This window comes from Aedes albopictus, chromosome 1 (genome assembly GCF_035046485.1).
Source record: "Aedes albopictus strain Foshan chromosome 1, AalbF5, whole genome shotgun sequence".
Classification (NCBI taxonomy): domain Eukaryota; kingdom Metazoa; phylum Arthropoda; class Insecta; order Diptera; family Culicidae; genus Aedes; species Aedes albopictus.
This window is the reverse complement of record NC_085136.1, coordinates 307,857,231-307,876,749: the sequence shown is the minus strand read 5'-3', so window position 1 is coordinate 307,876,749 and position 19,519 is coordinate 307,857,231. Positions and strand designations below refer to the sequence as shown.

General features: G+C 43.2%; 1 protein-coding gene across 1 annotated transcript in view; it reads right to left on the bottom strand.

Annotated features, from left to right (window-relative positions):
• LOC109405429 (protein yellow) overlaps positions 1-18,203 on the bottom strand; it is a 42,931-nt gene extending 24,728 nt beyond the window's left edge. Inside the window, exon 1 of the mRNA XM_019678494.3 lies at positions 18,013-18,203. The gene's annotated coding sequence lies outside the window, so the exon portion shown is untranslated. The remainder of the gene's footprint in view (positions 1-18,012) is intronic.
• Between the last annotated feature and the right edge of the window lie 1,316 nt (positions 18,204-19,519).

The following is a 19,519-nucleotide window of genomic DNA, read 5'->3' as shown; positions in this document are numbered from 1 at the left end:
TCATGGCTTACGCAGCCATTTAAACTGTTTAGTAAGTCCACTTATTGACTTTTCTAAAACATATGTACTACTGAAACATATGTACTCTGAGACTGCCCTCAGAGAGGTTTTGCAAACCGTATCAAGAGTAGCAATAAAACTGCTGTAAAACTTAGTTGAAAAATTTTCCATCCTCAGCGGTTATGATGATGACCATGTGTATTTTATAACAATATTTTTGACAGCTAATCATTATTATTTTTTCATCGAACCAAAAGGTACATAACAGTTTCTTCAACGACATAAAAAGTTCAGGAGGAAATATCATTCGCAAGTAGGCAGTGATAATTTCAAAGTAATATTTGAGAAGTTATTATGCTACAAGGCTTATGCGCATTCGATTTGACAGTGAATATTGTAGATGCATAAAATTAATGCGCCTCGAAAACGGTGAATATCATCATCAAGAAATAATAATTTTCCATTCGTGTTCTCTAATTAGGGTATTGGGTCCCTTATTAACCATGTGGTTGACAATCGTCCTTCTCGTCACCACTGCGGGAAGATAACAATAAAACAATCTTCGTCCGAAAGAACAACGGTGACGATTAGCCTTTTCGTCGCCGACTGCGGGCATCACGACGAAGCTCAATCATAAATAGTCACCCATCAACTTTTTCGTCGTCCTCTTTGTTCCCTGGAAATGAGCGACGACGTGCCAAGCGAACGCCAACTAGGAATAGCTTTTATTGGCGTTTCGGCACTTACGCTGGTGTGAAACCTCACTAGCTCAGTTGGTAAGAGTGCTGGATTGGCAATCTAGAGGTTCGTTGTTTGATTCCAGGTGCAATTATTTTTTTATTAAAATCTTTTTTTTGTGTGTTGCTGGTGGCTACATTGACTCCGTTGGCTAGACGCACTTGGACGAAGAGCGAAACAAAACGAATGAAGATTTTGTTTTCGTCACGACGCAAGCCCTTCACGACGATTCGCTGGCTTGAATGAGTCATCCGATGTGGAACGAGCAACGATGACGATCTAGTTTTCGTTCTCGTCGTCGACTTTCTTGGTCGTACGGTGACGATTTTCAGCCCTGCATGTGACTCCCATTTTCATCCTACTTAAAACAAAGGATTGAAGCGCTGTTTGTTTTGTTGCTCATTTTTATATTTTTGTTAGAAGCACGCATAAAATCAACAAGAACGGAATCACTCTCTCTCTCTCTTCTTGGCGTAACGTCCTCACTGGGACAAAGCCTGCTTCTCAGCTTAGTGTTCTATGAGCACTTCCACAGTTTTTAACTGAGAGCTTCCTCTGCCAATGACCATTTTGCATGTGTATATCATCGTGTGGCAGGCACGAAGATACTCTATGCCCAAGGAAGTCAAGGAAATTTCCTTTACGAAAAAGATCCTGGACCGACCGGGAATCGAACCCGTCACCCTCAGCATGGTCATGCTGAATACCCGTGCGTTTACCGCCTCGGCTATATGGGCGGAATCAATCGTTGCTGTAATCGCTTGTTTTCGATTAGGATGAATTTGGAAGAGTGAGATAACTTATGGCACTAGTACGTTAGTACTAGTATTCAATATGGCGACATCCATAGCTAGCGAAAATCGAACGAAATCAAAATAGCCGGTTTTATCATAACTTCTACCTAGTTACCAACAGATGTCGTGACTAATCGAATACAACGCTATTTGTTGAGAGTTCTGGCAGTTTTATCACAGAGAACAGACATCCAAGTCCAGTTACGAAACTGTGTAAGGAATTTAACGGCAATTTGAAATCGGCAATACAAGTGGCAACATCGTGGTGCTGCAATCGGTAAATTTCTCATACTAATTTTATTCACCACTTGAATTTTTTTAATTCACCACTGACTGTGGCAATATGGTGCTTGGCGGCGTTCGTGTTGTCATCGTGTATTGGTTTGCAACCTTACTCAAGTGAAGATTCAAATCCTTACACAACATTCTGAATGAAATTTGTTCTAGACTGGATGTCTGTTCTCTGTGGTTTTATTGCTGGTTTAAAACGGTAAAAAAATCCTATACTGAAAGACGACTTACATTTGAAATTACTATTCGGGGGCCAAATTTAAATACACAACGCCACTAAATTTGTGCAGACTGAGTTTCGTTTCAATTCAACAGATTAATGTTTTCAATTCTACCATGGACCCGATTTACAATTAATTTCTGATGGCAACCGGACTCGAACCCAGAACCTTGAGATCACCAGGCTCGCACGCTACCACTAGGCTATTGAACCGGTTGATATGGGAGGAAACAAAACGCACACAAGAAGCGTTTGTTGATCGATGATCACGTTTTGCCATGGTTAATTTAAAAACATTTTCATGTTAGTCATTACCGCAAGCCGTCTTTCAGTGTATATTGAAGAGTTTTGTGTACCCTTGAGTGTTGGTTTTATAAATAGCTCCAAGAGTTCTATAAAACGTTTCATCAATGGTTCGGATAAAAAATGTCATAAAATTCTCCTTCTTCTTTATGGATCGACGTCCCCAATGGGACTTGGCCTGCCTCACTTCAACGTAGTGTTCTTTGAGCACTTCCACAGTTATTAATTGAAGGGCTTTTTTTGCCTGCCATTGCATGAATTTGTACATTGTGTGGCAAGTACAATGATACACTATGCCCAGGGAGTCGAGAAAATTTTCCCGACCGGAACGGGAATCGAACCCGCCGTCTCCGGATTGGCGATCCATAGCCTTAACCACTAGGCTAACTGGAGACCCAAAAAAATAAATTATGAGTCATAAAATTATGAGTTTTGGCTATTGCTGTGTAACAAAACCGTAATAAAAATCAAACAAAACCAACCAGCTTTTGAATTGTTACTAGGGATGTACCTTGCTAGAAGTAGAATAAATAAAAAAAGGATTTTCTACATGAATTTCAAAACATTCAGTACTAACGTTTAACGTTTTAACGTATTAACTAACGTATCAGTATTAACGATCTAAAAAGTAGAACCTGGCCAATCTAGCCACGTTTCAAAGCATGGGAGTAAACGAATCTTTGGCATATATTGAACAGGTTGAGAACCACCGACCAACACCGAATTATGTTTTATATCCGTTTCTATGTGATTTTACTAGGTTAGCTTCGGAGTGAAACTGCTACCTTTTGGAAGGTATACTACAGTAGATGGTTAATCAATTCGCGATGGTCTCCGAAACGTGACGCCTCCAGGCGATATTTTGGCGGTCTATTTTTAATCCGCATGGTGGTACGATACCTATACGAATCGTACGAGTGTGAAGTTCAAAGTATGTAATTATTACCATTACCGGAGCCTTAGGCGTGACCACTTGTTGTGCCCAGGTACTGTGCTACCACAACAACCGATCGATTGTTTTTTTTCTCAAGAAAAAAAGCTTTTGCGGTTCAACGTGGAAGAAGATTCGACACGTGTTAAAGCCGGACCGCTGCCGCCGCCGCGTGAAAAATGAAGATGTTTCTGTTTTTGCGTTCGACGTGACTCCTCGCATGGCCCAGTAACTTACAACTTACACGAACGCGCAATGGTTAATTGATCGGTATCCAGATACAGATGTTTTACCAATCACCCGCGCGCCCACTTAACCGACCGATTGTTGTTTATCGGTAGGCATACAAATGGATTCGACTAGTTAATGTTTCTATGATTGATGTAATATTTCCGAACAAAAGTAATTACCGATCGTGAGTTGGAGCAAATTCAGAGTTCTTTGTGTGTCAAACTTAAAACGTCTGTCTGGCCACTTTTCTCACCTACATATTTCGATAACGGCTTTATCATTCTTTGTAGCAAGTCAGAGAGTTGCCAACGGTCTTTGTTGGAACGGGTTTGCAGATTTTCTACTTGTTCGTGTTACCTACGTACGGATAGTGAGCGGCTTTCCTTTCAGTATTCAGAAATGACCTTGCGGCGCTAACCGTCTGTCCGCAATGAAGTAAGAGTGACACATATGTAACTCGAAGAACACGTTTCCTGCTGAACATTAGGGGCTGTCCATAAACCACGTGGTCATGAGGGGGGGGGGTTTCGGCCAATGACCATTTTGTATTACCAAATAAAAACTTTTGTATGGACTAATGACCACGCGGGGGGGGGGGTGTGTGGGTTGAAAAGTCCCAAAAAAATGACCACGTGGTTTATGGACAGCCCCTTATTGTTGTCTGTCGGTCACTGGGTGACTTGTGCATATCCGCCGTGTTGGTAAATCCAAACCTGCACGACTTTACTACACATCGGTGCCTAATCAGTGCCCGCCAAGAGGGCGGAAGTTATTCGTCGTGGAACAATTAGTTCAAGAAAATGGATCGTTCGCTTGCAGTTTGCAGCGTTTTGAGACGATTATTCAAAAGAACAATCAGCCCATTATCACTTTGTTGTATTGTAAATTGTACTTAAGTATTCCGCCTTAGTCGTCACTTTTCCCTTTCTCGAGCAGAACTGGTTTGGAGCCAACCAGTCAACGCAACAACGGTGGAGGTTGATTTAGTGAAAATACGAAAAATAGTTTAATATGTCATGCGTCTCGGGTGATATAACCAGTCGGAAAGTCATGTGGATAAATACTAATCGTGACACTCTTTATGTAGATTAATTGCGATAATTGTGTGTAGAGCTACTTCGGCACTGCAGTCTTGGGGAATTAAAACGATCGTTTTAATTCCCCAAGACTGCAGTGCCGAAGTAGCTCTATAGATCGTAACAGTCGAACTCTCCTTATCCGATAATTGTGTGATTATTGACAAGTTATTTGAAGGGAATACCATTTTGTGTCGTGATAAACACACAGCCTCTTCCCATAATGGATTACATCTACATGTAGTGTTATATTAATCTGGTGAGCGCGTTTTATGCTATTACATTCATACCGCAAATACCATAATTGAAAACTATCTCTATTACTGTTTATTACTATCACATGTTTCCATTGATAATAAACCCTCGAGCAGTCGCGTCTGCGACCACCTTCAGCGACACCTCGAGAATTCTTCTAGGAGTTCTTTGCTACTTCCTCAAAAAGTTCCTCGGAGAATTCCTTCAGGAGTTCCTCGGGAATTCCTCCAAGAGTTCTGATATTCTTTCAGAAATTACTCAAGAATTTCTCCCCGGGAATCCATCCAGGAGTTTCTCGGAAACTGTCGACTCCGAAACTCACCTTCGATAGGCTAGAAGGGTCCTCAATTCAGCCTGGGTTCCTGTAGCCAACTTCCCAGCACCTCGTCTCACTAATTGGAGATACCTCGGAAATTTTTCCAGGAATTCGCCGAGAATTTCCTAAGGAGTCCCTCGGGAATTCCTGCAGGAGTTTCTCGGGAATTCTTCCAGGAATTCCTTCAGAATTTCCCTAAAAGTTCTTCGGAGATTCCTCCTACAGTTCCTCGAGATTTTCCCAGGAGTGCCTCGGGAATTCCACCAGGAGTTTCTCGGAAATTGCTGCAGGAGTTCTTTTATTCTTTTAGGAATTAATCAAGAATTTCCCCATGAATTCCGCGGGAATCCATCCAGGATTTCCTTTGAAATTCTTCAAGAAGTTCACCGTCAAATCCTCCAGAAGTTCCACAAGAATTTCTCTGAAAGATCCTTAAGAAGTTATCCAGTAGTTCCTCGGGAATTCCTTCTGAAGTTACTACGGAATTCCTCTAGGAATCCTCGAGAACTTTTCCAGGAATTTATCGAGATTTTAAAGGAGTTCCTCGGGAATTCTTCCAGGAGTTTCTCGGAAATTCTTCCAGGAGCTTTTTGAAAATTTCCCTAGAAGTTCCCTAGAAGTTCCCTAGAAGTTCCTCCTAAGGTTCCTCGGGAATGGCTTCAGAAGTTCCTCGAGAATTTATCCGGAAATTTCTCGAGAATTGTTCCAGGAGTTCCTCGGGAATTGCTGCTGTTCTATTATTCTTTTAAAAATTAATCAAGAATTTCCCCATGAATTCCGCGGGAATCCATCCAGGATTTCCTCTGAAATTCTTCATAGAGTTCACCGCGAAATCCTCCAGAAGTTCCTCAAGAATTTTTCTAAGAGATCCTTAAGAAGTTATCCAGGAGTTCCTCGGAAATTCCTCCTGAAGTTACTAAAAAAATCCTCCAGGAATCCTCGAGAATTTTTCCAGGAGTTTGCCGAAATTTTCAAGGAGTTCCCCGGAAATTCCTCCTAAAGTTCCTCGGGAATGGCTCCAGAAATTCCTCGAGAATTTCTCCGGAAATTTCTCGACAATCGTTCCAGGAGTTCCTCGAGAATTCCACCAAAATTTTCTCAAAAATTCCTCTAGGAGTTCCCCGTGAATTTCTCCAGGAGTTTACCCGAAGTTCCGTCAGGCGTTCCCCAGCAATAGCTGCTGGAGTTCTTCGGAAATTTCTGCAGGAGTTCCTCAAGAATTACTTCAAGAGATCCTCAAAAGATTCCCGGAAATTCCTCCAAGAGATCCTCGGTAATTCCTAAAGAATTCTTCCAGTAGTTCCTCAAAAATTTCTCTTAGAATTCCCCAGGAATTTCTCCAAGAGTTCCTTGAAAATTCATCCAGAAGTTTCTCAGGAATTTCCCCTTGAGTACCTTGGGAATTTTTGTAGGATTTTTTCGGAATTCCCTCCAGGAGGTCCATGTGAATTCCTCCAGGTGTACCCCGGCAATTCCTCTAGGAGTTTGTCTGAAATTCCTCCAGAAGGTTGCTAGGGAGTTTTTCAGGCAATTCTTCTAGAAGTTCCTCGGGAATTCCTCCAGAAGTTCCTTGAGAATTTCTGCAGAAGTTTTTTGAAATTTTTTTCAGAAGTTGCTCTAGAATTTCACCAGTGTCTCGGAAATTCCTATACCTTCAGGACTTCCTAGGGATTTTTTTCAAGGAAGTTTTTGAAAGTTTCTCGGAAAGTCCTCCGAAATCTCCTTAACGATTCCAGCAGGGAATTCTTCAGGGAGTTCCTCACAAATATCTTCAGGAGTTTTTCGATATTTTATCCACGAGTTCCTCGCGAATTTCTCCAGAAGTTCCTGGAGAATTTCTCCAACTGTTCTTAGGGTATTCGTCCAAGAGTTGCTCGGGAGTTCCACCAGGATTTCATCGGAAATTCCTCCAGAAGTTCTCCGTGAAATCTTTCAGGAGTTTCTCAAGTATTTCTCCAAGAGATTCCTCCTGAAGATATTCGGGAATTCTTCCAGAAATTCCTCAGGAATTCCTTCAGTAATTCTTCGAAAATGTCCACAAGAGTTCCTCAGGAATAAAGACACGGACACGTTCAATGCTTCCAGTGAGCTTTTCGCTCTTTGAAGGAAGCACGACACTAGACAACGGACTAGCATGCAACGCCCAGTGGCACAGCCGAAAACTTTTCCTGACAGCTGCGGCGGGAATCGAACCCGCGCTCCTCAGCACGATGCGACTAAGAGCTTGGTGACCCTAGCCACACGACCACGGAGCCGCACAATACCTCCAACAGTTCCTTGAAAATTCCTCCGGAAGATCCTCGGGAATTCTTTCAAGAGTTCCCCGAGAACTTACCCAGTAATGCCTCGGGACTTCCAGAGTTCCTCGAGAATTCCTTCACAAAAGCTTAGGGAATTCCTCTAGGAGATCCTCGAAAATTATCCCAGAAACATCTCGTGATCTCCAGAAGGAGTTTCTTGGAAATTCTTCAGGGTGTTCCTCGGGAATTTTCTCAGGAGCAGGGATGCCATATAAACAGATTTTTGAGCATCCGTACAGATTTCGGGTCTCCAGTTAGCCTAGTGGTTAAGGCTATGGATCGCCAATCCGGAGACGGCGGGTACGATTCCCGTTCCGGTCGGGAAAATTTTCTCGACTCCCTGGGCATAGTGTATCATTGTACTTGCCACCAGTGAAGAGAATTGTCTGACAAAAGAGGCGCAAAACAAGCAACAAAGAAGACGCGGCGATTACTCTTTATCCCAACTAGCAACAGATAATGACATGATCTCGAAATTTTTTGTTGCAGACAAAACGGAAGCTGAATTTGTTGCGTACTTTTCAATTCGTGAATAATCAATTATTACTAACCCAAAATCGAAACTTTTTGATAATACATCTTCAGCAGCGTTGCAGTGTTTACCGACTCGAAGTGACCGCTCGAAAATCACAATGCAAGGCTTAAAAATCTCTAAACTCGTGGTGCACGATCTTTGTCCTATTCCGTTCAAGTTGGGACAAACGTATGTCGTATTGGGTAGAATGTCGCAACAAATTCAGGTTGCGACATTGTCGTTATTGTTGCGTGATGGATATTTGATTCACTGCTTGCCACACAATATACAAATTCATGCAATGGCAGGCAAAGAAAGCCCTTCAATTAATAACTGTGGAAGTGCTCTAAGGGCCGATTTCTTCACCCTGACTTAAGAGTTAAACCTGGTTTAACTATATGGGTAAGCCTGGCTTACCGGTTAAGCCGAGGTGAAGAAATCGACCCTAAGAACACTAAGTTGAAGAGAGGCAGGCCAAGTTCCAATGCGAACGTAGAGCCATATAGAAGAAGAAGAAGAAGAAGAAGAAGAAGAAGAAGAAGAAGAACAGATTTCGTTTTATATGAAATACAGATTTTTGAGCTAGAGGAGCTATTTTATGTTTGTATGGGATACAGATTTATCATCCAAATTTTGTATGGGATACAGATTTTTGGAAATAGCGATACATATTTTTCAAAAACTCATCTGGCATCCCTACTCAGGAGTCTCTCGGTATTTCGTCCATGAGTTCCTCGGAAATTCTTCCAAAAATTCCTCGCGATTTTCCCCAGGAGTTGCACGAGAATCCATCCAGGAGTTTCTCGGGATTTTTTTTCAGGAGTTCCTGGCGTATTCTTCTATGAGTTTCTGGCGTATTATTATGAGTAGCTCGGGAGTTCCACCAAGAGTTCCTCGGAAATTCCTTCTGAAGTTACTCAGGAATTCCGCCAGGAATTTTCCAAATTGTTCCTCGAAAGTTTCGCCAATAGTTCCTCACGAATACCTCCAGTAGTTCTTTGAGAATTCCTTCAGAAGATCCTCGAAAGTTCCTTCAGGAGTTTCTAGTGAATCTACCCAGTAGTAGTTCCGCCATCTACCCAGTTCTTCCAGGAGTGCCTCCAGATGTTCGTCGGGAATTCCTGTAGGAGTTCCCCGGAAATTCTTCCAGGTGAAATTTCACCAAGCGTTTCTTGGGAATTTCTTTAAAAAATTATTTAAAAAAATCTCCAAGAGATCCTTATTCTCTTGGTGTTCCTCCGGGAGTTCCTTGAGAATTTCTCCAGAAGTTCCTTGAAAACTCTTCCAGAAGATCCTCAGGAATTCTTTCAGGAGTTCCTCGAGAGTTTACCTAGTAGTAGTAGTGTCATAGACTAATTTCAAGACCTGGATTACCAAAGAAACCCATTAAATTTTATGTGTTTAGTCCGGTACCCAATTCATTACCATGTATTTTTTTTTCGTGTCAATTACCTTTTGTGTAAATTATATTGAGCGTTTTACATCGATCTAACAGTGAAGGACTTAACATAAATTACGTAATTAGGTACCGAAGATTGTTCACAATCTGCGAACTTGACTGCGGAAAAAATCGCGACCATGACGCCGCTGGTAGCGCCTCGGGAATTCGTCGAGGAGTCCTGAAGAAATTCTCTAAGAGACTCTTAGAAATTTATCTAGGATTTCCTCAGAAATTCCTCCCGGAGTTCTCCAAGAGTTCCTCCCTCGGGAACTTTTACAGCAAACCCTCAAAAACTTCCCCAAGAGCTCCCTGAGAAATTCACCAGAAGTTTCTCGGGAATTCCTCCAGAAGTTGCTTGAGAATACTTCCAGAAGTTCCTCGGGAATTCTTTCAGGAGTTTCTCGAGATTTTAACCAGACGTGTCTTGGGCATTCGTCTAGGAGTTCCTCGGGAGCTACATTTTCTAGTCAAATAGACTCAACAAAAATAGGTAGTAGGTTTAATGACGGATCTAAATACCTCAACAAGACTATTTAGTCAATAAAATGTTATTTTGGCTGGAATCCCCCAGAAGCTTCTTGTGAATTTTTCCAGGAATACTCTGATTTTTTGAAGGAGTTGCACGGGAATTCGACCTGGAGTTTCTCGAGAACTTCCCTGAGCGTTCCTCGTAAATTCCCCCAGGGGCTCCGGTGGAATGCTTTCAGGAGTCCCTTTAAGAGTTTTTTTTTTTGAATTCCTCCGAAAGTTTCTCGGGAGCCCCTCCAGGAGTTCCTCTGAAATTCAAACAATATTTCCTTGGGAGCTCCTTTTGATTTCTCCGCGAATTGCTCCAGGAGTCCTCCGGAATTGTTTCAGGAGCTTCTTGAGAATTCTCCAGTAGATCCACTGGAATACCTTCAGGAGTTTCTCGGGAGTGCAATCAGGGGTTCCTTGAAAATTTCACAAAAAAATCTCAGGAATTATTGTTCTTCATGAATACCTCCAGGGATTTCTTGGAAATCTCTCCGAGTTCTCCGGGAAAACATGCAAGAGTTGCTCGAAATTTCAGAAAGAGTTTATATCAATTTCCTCAAAAAGTTTTACGGAAGTTCCTACAAGAGCTTTCCGGGAATTTCTTCAGGAGTGTCTCGGGAATTCCTCTAGTAGTTGCTTGGGAATTCATTTAAATGAATTCCTCGGGAGTTCCTTCAGGAGTTTCATGGAAATTTATCCAGCAATTCTGGAGGAATCCCCTAAGAACATTTGGAGAACTTCCCAGAAACTCTTGGTGGAATCCACGAGGAACTACATGAGGAATTGCTGATGTACTCCTCGAGGTATTCCCGATGAACTCCTGAAGAAATTCCCGAGGAACTCATGCAGGTATTCTTGTGAAACTCCTGCACGAATTTCCAGTAAACTGCTGCGAGAGTTACCGAGGTATTCCTGGTGGGTCTCCTGGAGTAATTCTCGAAGCCTGGAGAACTTCTTCGGCTATTCGAGTCCGTATGAAATTGATCATCAATATTAACTTCTTTTCTCGATCAGCCAAGATAGCTGTGTAGTGTCGTCGGTAGAGATCAATAGGCTGAGAATAACACTACGGGCCGCCTGTTCCGGTTAAAAGTCCACTAAACAGGTTCAGTTTGCGATCCGTCTTCGTATCGGTTGGACGTGTTTTGATTGCGAGAAGCTGTTCCATCAGTTCGCTGTGATGGCTCTCAATTCACGAGAGAACACGTTCAAAGTAGACCTAGCGAACTTTCCGCGACGGCCAAGTTTTGAGCAAATCCACGGGTTCGTTAATCAAACCCTTGGTCTACTGCCCAGCCAAGTGAAACGCTTGCAGATTAATCATTCTTTGAAATGCGCGCATGTTAAATGTGCCGATCTTGCGATGGCCGAAAAAATAGTGCGAGAACACAACGGACGACACGAGCTCGAAGTGGAAGGCTGCAAATATCCAGTGCGATTGACGATTGACCGCGGTTGTACGGAGGTCAAAGTTCATGACCTCTCCGAGTGTGTAAGCAACGAAGATATAGCTGTTTATCTACGTCACTTCGGTGATGTACACGAAGTGAAGGAGTTGAGTTGGGGTCCATCATTCCCCTACCAAAATGTTTCATCTGGGGTACGTGTAGCGGTTATGACACTTCGCTGTCATATCAGATCGTTCGTTACGATCCAAGGACAAGAAACCTTGATTACCTACCGTAATCAACCTGCTTCATGCAAGCACTGTACCCAGCCACTGCATCCTGGCAGTACATGTGTACAAAATAAAAAAGCAGACAAAATCAAGCCTGACAATCAATCGACAGCCAACAAACCCGCGGGCGATAGTAGCTCGACACTCAAACAAGCGAACGAAGCGAACAAGCCGAACGTCCGTTCGAGCTACTCCAGCGTGGTGGAAAATAAACCGACCAACAAGCTATCGGTAGACGTCGCTACTACCGGCGGGAAAAGAAGGAGAAACAAACAACAGCAACACAGTGTACAGCCGCCCGAGCGTGTGGTGGTTACGAACAAACCAACAACGGAATCGCCATCGCCACCGAGAAAGAAGCCGGATAGCAACGAAAAATTCTTTCGCAAGGTTGAACAGTCGCAGAGAGAACGCAGCCCAGATTTTGATATGAGTATTGAATTGAATGAAGACGACGAAGATGATCCCGAGCCCGACCGCGATGATAACATGGACGCATGGATTAAATGGTTACGCAGGAGTATTGATAGAGAGAAACGGAGAAAACAGCAATGAAATTTGTATTTTTTTTTTTTGTATTTAGATTAAGATTCCGACCCGAATGATCATTTCTGATTAAAGGGTCGTTAATAAATAAACAAACAAACAACTAAACAGGTAATCCCTAATTCATGGTGTGATGCGACTTTATGCTTACCGTGCCTAGGAATGAATTGCTAGGGGAGTCTAATAAAAACCTAACCGCTAACGGAGTACTAACGCTTGTGGAGTACCAGAGTGTCCTCCACAGTATTTTGCCCTTATTGCGCTAACCGGAGCAGTGGTGCAGTGGACCTTGTGTTTCTCCGGGACAACCAGCTGCTCTTCTTTAGTCTCAAACGTGAGGCTAAATAAAGAGCGGGATTATAAAGATGTTGTTGATTAGTTTATATTTTCTTCTATTTGCCTTCGCATTATACGATTCACACAGTGTATTCTGTGTATCCTCGCCTTTGGCGTTTTCCAAATAATACCGATCTGGTTTTATTGCTGCTGATATTTGTTGCGATCAATCTTTGCAGACTTATGCAAAACGGTACAGTCCAAGTGGCTTTAATCCAAGAACTTTACTTTCGCAAGGGAAATTTCTACCTAGGAAACCTTGTGAATCCAGTGTTTGCTACTTTCAGTAAAAATGAGATGGACAAGTTGCGTGCCATACCTTGAACATGTGTGCTTGTCAACAACGCAATTGTCGCTACATTCATGTCTAAATTAACTGCCAGATATATCGACACTGATTTTTCATTTGGGCCTAACTGACATTTTCGAGTTCTCTTCATCGATCCTCTCTTTGTGTTATCACAGAATGTGTATTGAGTTTTCCAAAGATTTTATGGTTGAAATGCGAAGAAAACGACTACATGTTGCCATATAACCAAAAAGAATGATGGTTTTGTTTGTTTTGATCAAGTTATTAGCGAAAGAGAGAGTCGATGAAGAGAAATTGATCAAGTCAGTTAGGCCCTTATGAAAAATCATTGTCGATATGTACTGTTACAATTGACGTATCTGTTGGGAATCTCAAAAGGAAATACGTCTACGGATGATTTTAAACAAGTCATCGCATGCTGCACCCCAAAAGGTCTTTCGCTTATTGTCTTATTGTCGCTCACCATATCATCAGAGGCAGCTCAGACATTAACTTGAGAGGCTCCAGTTTGATGGAGTGCTTAAGTAGTACAGATCATGGATCACTTATCATAGATGAACGCCTAACCTTCATGGTATCTGCCAGAGAGGAAGTGTTAGACATAACGCTTTGCTCTAGCAGAGTTGGTCACGAGTTGAACAATTGGCATGTGTCATATGGAGAATCTTAATCTAAACATCGCTACAGCCCTAAGTAACCATTAGTACTATATTTCGCCTGCTTCCAGTTTGAGTAAAGTCAGTCGGTAGAACAAAATCCTTGTGAAATCTTAAGTTTTCCGGGTGAGCGAACTTCGTTTGCCAAATGGCGATTTCACTTCCTCTGATGAGGAAGTACTGGAATACTTGTGTAGATATTACATCTTCGGATGAAACTGATGTCTTTTCTTGTAGTTATGATTCTCAGGCTTCAGCTCGGAGTATTGTAATTATGCTTATATATTGAGGGGCACTAAAAAGCTTTGCTCCTTTCAAATCTCTTGGGACAGATGGAATATATCCTATTTTGCTTCAGAAGGGATTTGTGCATTTCAAACATGTTTTGAAAAAAAAACTACTTGTTTGCAGTTTTGCTACAGGAGATATTTCGAAATCTTGGCGGGATATTACTCTCTCTCTCTCTTCTTGGCGTAACGTCCTCATTGGGACAAAGCCTGCTTCTCAGCTTAGTGTTCTATGAGCACTTACACAGTTATTAACTGAGAGCTTCCTCTGCCAATGACCATTTTGCATGCGTATATCGTGTGGCAGGCACGAAGATACTCTATGCCCAAGGAAGTCAAGGAAATTTCCTTTAAGAAAAGATCCTGGACCGACCGGGAATCGAACCCGTCACCCTCAGCATGGTCATGCTGAATACCCGAGCGTTTACCGCCTCGGCTATATGGGCGGGATATTGCTATGAAGTTTATTCCGAAAGTGTGTCGTGCGTCGTAGGAAGAAGCAAAGAGTTTCAAACCAATCAGTTTGACCTTGTAGAGTTGCAGTCTGGTAGCCCAACGAACAGCCAATGAAACTCAGGAGTGAAACGAATAAAATGAACTTGCTTTAATGACAACTGGAATTATAGGAATGAACAATTTATTAAAATGGAGGGTATCACCGACTACAATCGATGGTGCGCTTCTTGATCTCGATTGCTTTGTCTTCAACACCCCCTCTCAATCGTGGAATCCATCGATCCTTGCCTTCATTTTCTTTTCTTGGAGTAGGGCTTATCTCGCTCTCGGCATTCAAATACATCCATTTTCCTTTCCGTTTCAACCAGACACAATTATGGCTTTTCGCAAAAGATTCGTTTCCAGCATCCGCAGCTTTCTTGCTCGGTTCAAAATGCGTACCGGCCCAGGGCTTACAATTTCCAGTTTCACTGACCTCCTTTACTCCATACACTTTAATAGGAGCTTCTACTGCATCATCATCATCATCATCAGTAGGGACGGCCTTCTTCTGCTGACGACTTACTGGTATTTTCGCAGAATCATCACCTTCTTCAAAGTCCCTAGGGTATGGTTCAACGAGTTCTCCGACATAAACATCCTCTTCTCCGTCCTCAGGTTTATCAAGCTCGAGCTTCTCCCACTCTTGATTGAAGAAAATAGGAATTACTAGTCTTTCTTGTCTCCGTAGGCTCGCAGACGCTTTAGCAACCAGAAGCAACGGGAGTTTCTCGATCTCCAGCTCGTACAAGTCACACAGGGCGGTAGGCCGTTGCGATTACCTGTCCGTTCTTCTTCAACGTTGCTACCTGTTTGCCGAACGATACTTCTATGCCTGCCTTGGTTAGCTTGCTTACCAATATGAGGTTTTGCCGTAGACTGGTTACTAATCCCGTCGATGACTCCAGCTTGATACGCCTTTCTTGGCAACGTTGATATCAACAGGCTTCACCAAGCTTCTCAGTGCCGTCAAATGCCTCTTCGAGCTCACCAGGTGTTCGCTTGAGCCGGTGTCCAGCTTGAATTCGATTCTCTCTGTTCGCTTTTCCTTGGCAACGCCGCTGTTAGCCATAAACACGACCGCTTTGGAACTGGAATCACTTGCCGCATTCGTACTCCTATCTTGCCGACCATCCTGCTTCCAGCAATCCTTTTGAAGATGGCCTTTCTTCCCGCATAGGTAATACTTACCCCTGAACTTCATTTCGTTCTGGTTTCCAACAAACGCCGCCGGTTTCTCCTCGTTCACCTGGTATCTTTCCATACGCTTCGATTCTTCACTCAACAGTCGGGTTTTCATCATCTCGTATGTCAGGTCAGTTCCAGCTAGGTTTTCCAATGCCGTAACCAGAGGGTCATATGATTCCGGCAACGTGAGCATGAGTGCCGAACACACATCACTTTCTTCGAGTTTCGATCCAGCCATACGGAGTTGACGCACCAAATCTTCAAACCGCAACAGATGACTTCGAACCGATTCGCCGTCTCTCAACTGAAGTCTTGCAATCTGCTTCCGGATGAGCGTTTGCCTTCCCGCCGACTTCTTCATGAAAGCGTCTTCTAGGCTTTTCCACATCGCCCTTGCCGATTCCTTTCCTCTCACGCATCCAATGTATTCGTCCGCAAACTCCCAACAGAGCCTTGGCTTTGCGATCTAATTCCGCATATTTCACTGCTTGAGCCGGATCCGCTGGAGCTTCCACAGCAATTGCATCCCAGATATTCGACGCCACCAGATACGTTTGAACTCTGAACTCCCAGATATCGAATCCTTGTCCATTGAATTGTGGAATCCCGTGGGATGCAGCTTCTCTTCGTGTATCGCCCATAATCTGTAGAGTTGCAGTCTGGTAGCCAAACGAACAGCCAATGAAACTCAGGAGTGAAACGAATAAAATGAACTTGCTTTAATGACAACTGGAATAGGAATGAACAATTTATGAAAATGGAGGGTATCGACTACCGCTACCGACTATTGCGATGGTGCGCTTCTTGACCTCGATTGCTTTGTCTTCAACAGACCTCTTTTCTTTTAAAATGCTTAGAACGCATTGTCGGTCATCACATCCACGATGTTCATCTGGTCAACGTGCCTCTTCATGTGAGCCAACATGCCTAACCTTTGATAAATCCACTGTGACCCTTTTACGCAAAGTTATTTATTATATCGAGTAAGCATTCACTCAGAAACCATCTTGGTTGGGTGTTTTCGTAGATATCGAGGGTGCTTTTGACATCGTGCCTGCAAGGTTTATCTCCAATAATTTCCAATTGGATTTACCAAATGCCCAAAAATCAGCATATCTTCTCGGCATTGCATCGTGCAGCGATTAAAAAATTGAGTGTTTGTGGTTGCCCCGATGCCCCCAAGGGGGGTCTTGTCACCGCTTTTGTGGAATCTTGTAGCAGATACGCTATTGACGCCAATAGGGTCTTTTGGTAAATCCAAGTAAAGGCGAACGAAGGGGAGGGTCAAAACTACCGATTTATGAGTTTCTATTCGGAAGCAATAAAAAAGGTCAAATTTAGAGCTGAGCAAAAAAGTGGTTGGACCGTGTCATTAAAGGATTTTTAATGTGGCAACAAAAAACTGGTTAAAAATTACGCAGAAATTCAAAACAAGGACCTTTCATTCAGGTGTCATTTATTTCGAAGCTCGAACCACATCTGTCGACTGATCGGTAATCCTTCAAAAAACCAGTTCACCAATTAGGTAAAAGTTGTGCCCATGTCTACATAATATTTCAGACGAACCTACCGCACCGCCGCCGTTCTTAAAAAACAACTTTCATAGTTCTCCACACATATTAATGACATGCACACATTCCTGCGGTTGAAACGTAGCAATTCATTATCTCCATTAACAATCTCACCACCAAAGTCGTCGACGCATCATCGCTCAACTTTCTCTTCTGAATTCGGTGAATGCATTAAAATTCTTCTGAATCTTCTTACTGTCTATCTACATATTTGCATCTACGTTTTCATGGAACATGCTATTTCTACGGAAAGACTGTAGCTTCAAACGCTGTGAAAGGTAATAAAAAACATTCAAATGGCAGGGGAGGATCGATCAGCCTTTGATCTTATCTGATGATTTACTAATAAATAATATTGATGATGATCCTGTGATTACAGCGAAAACAAAGCAATACCGGCAAACGGCTTTCGAAAACATGTAATTAGCGTTGATAGTACTAACTTGAACTTTAAGTGATATTTCCACAGATTAAAAGCGGATCCATTCAGTAAACACATCCCATTCGAAGAACTGTTTTGGGTTTCTCGATCAGTAGGAATCATTTCCTCTACAATCGAGTCCTTGCCATCAAATCGAACACTTTGATCACTCTCACACCGCCCATAACGAAACGCGATTTCCGTTGGAATTTCTGAGCCACGTTTCTCCACGCCACAGAAAAAGACTTTGAAAACGATCGTTGTTCTTGAAATCCGCACAAACGTCCCCGCCTCGTCTGCCTGAATCGAATAGCACAAACCGGCCACGGCACGGCATACGCCCCAAGAAACATTTTCCAAACACCACACTGACTGGCTGGACACAGTTTTTCTCCAAACAACATTTTTGTTTCACCGTTTTTTTTTTGTTTGAACATGCCATGCAACCGCAATCGAAGAAAGAACACGAACAACGTGTATCGATCGCGATCACGCCCCATCGATCCGCGTCGATCCGTCATCGATCATTTTTTTTCTACATGCCCCAAACCTAACCATCAAAAAGCCATCGTCGTCACTCGAGAGATTCATTTCTCACCTATTCAAACACGATTTAAAAGGCAAATGCCAATTTTTCAATTTTCTTCCCAGACGCGCAAAGATCACACACCGGACCGCGATCGTCGTCACACTTGTTGTTGCCGTACTGAGGTACTTCGCGCCACTCAAATCGCTAAAGAACTTCAAGCAAACCGTCCGATCGGTACGCCTTCGGTGCATCGACTGACTGATCGCTACCGCCGATGGGCGAGCTTTATTGATAGCTTCCGTGACCATGGACGCGAACGTTGCCGAGCGCGCGCGCTTTGGTTCGGCCCGGCCCGCGCAGAACACGAACGCGCGGACCAGCCCCCGGCGAGGATCGCGATCGCGTTTCCGAAGGCATCGTTCGCCCGCTGCCGGTCGATTCGGCGCCGACAGCTTTAGCGCATGCAAAAGGGAAAATAGGATAAAGGAAATCCATCAATGGGTTTAAACGGGGAGCTAGCTGCTGCTAGCTGACCCGGTCAGCTCAGCTGGACAAACTGCGAACATGGTGCGTGAAGCGTGGGTGCGCGTACGCGAGTAAAACCGGAACTAGGGAGTTTTGGAGCCGGTTCTGGGGTACATCAGTAGTGCTAGCGGCAGCCGGTCAAGGGGTTAGATTGCTTTGGGGGAGTTAAATAAAATAATAATAAAAAACGAAACCTTCTTGAATGATTGATGTGTTTCAGAAATTGCGATCAAACTAATCGAATGTTCGATTTGTAGGTTAGGTTAATTGATTTGAAAATAGTAAAAACAATTAACTTAAATGGATAACTATTTTAAAAGCACCGCCTTTAAGCGTAATATGAAGGCAAACTGGAGTAACCTAATGAATACATTGTAGATCGAAGAATTGACGACCAGGGATCGTCACCGAGATGTACTTTTGTTTCTTCTCTAAGGTTATAAGTATACAGGGTCTAATATTTGTCAAGGAAAGAACTCAATGAACAACATCTGCTTGAAACTAATGAAAATTCGATCGAGTTAAACAAGAGGCTTGAGCATTGGTTTCTTTTTGGACAAATACTTGATCCTTTGTACTGGGATCTTGAGTATTAGGAGAATGATTTGCTCAACAGACACCAGAGTGGGAAGTCCAGGTGGTGTGGGGCTGGGGACTACCTCCAACAGCCAACGAAGGAGGGAAGACCTCAACACCTCGTCGTACATGACACTCCATAACACCTGACCCAGGATGGATCCTTGTGGGACTCCTGAGGTTAGTGAAAGCACTTCCGATCCACCTCTGTGTCTCCTCTTACGCTGGAGCGTTATCTCGGCGATCTTTGTAACCGACAAGATAGCATCTGCGGTTTCTCCGTTTCCGAAAGCCAAACTGGTTACTCGAAAGACCATTTACACCCTGGGTATGCCTATACAGTCTGTTCCCCGCCCCGTCGAGCATGCCTATTGGTCTATCTTTATCGACTAGTTTACGGGTGGCGGTGTTTCGCTTGCCATTAAGCATGATTTTGGCAGCCGCGAACGCCACCCATCGCTCTTCATCAGTACGT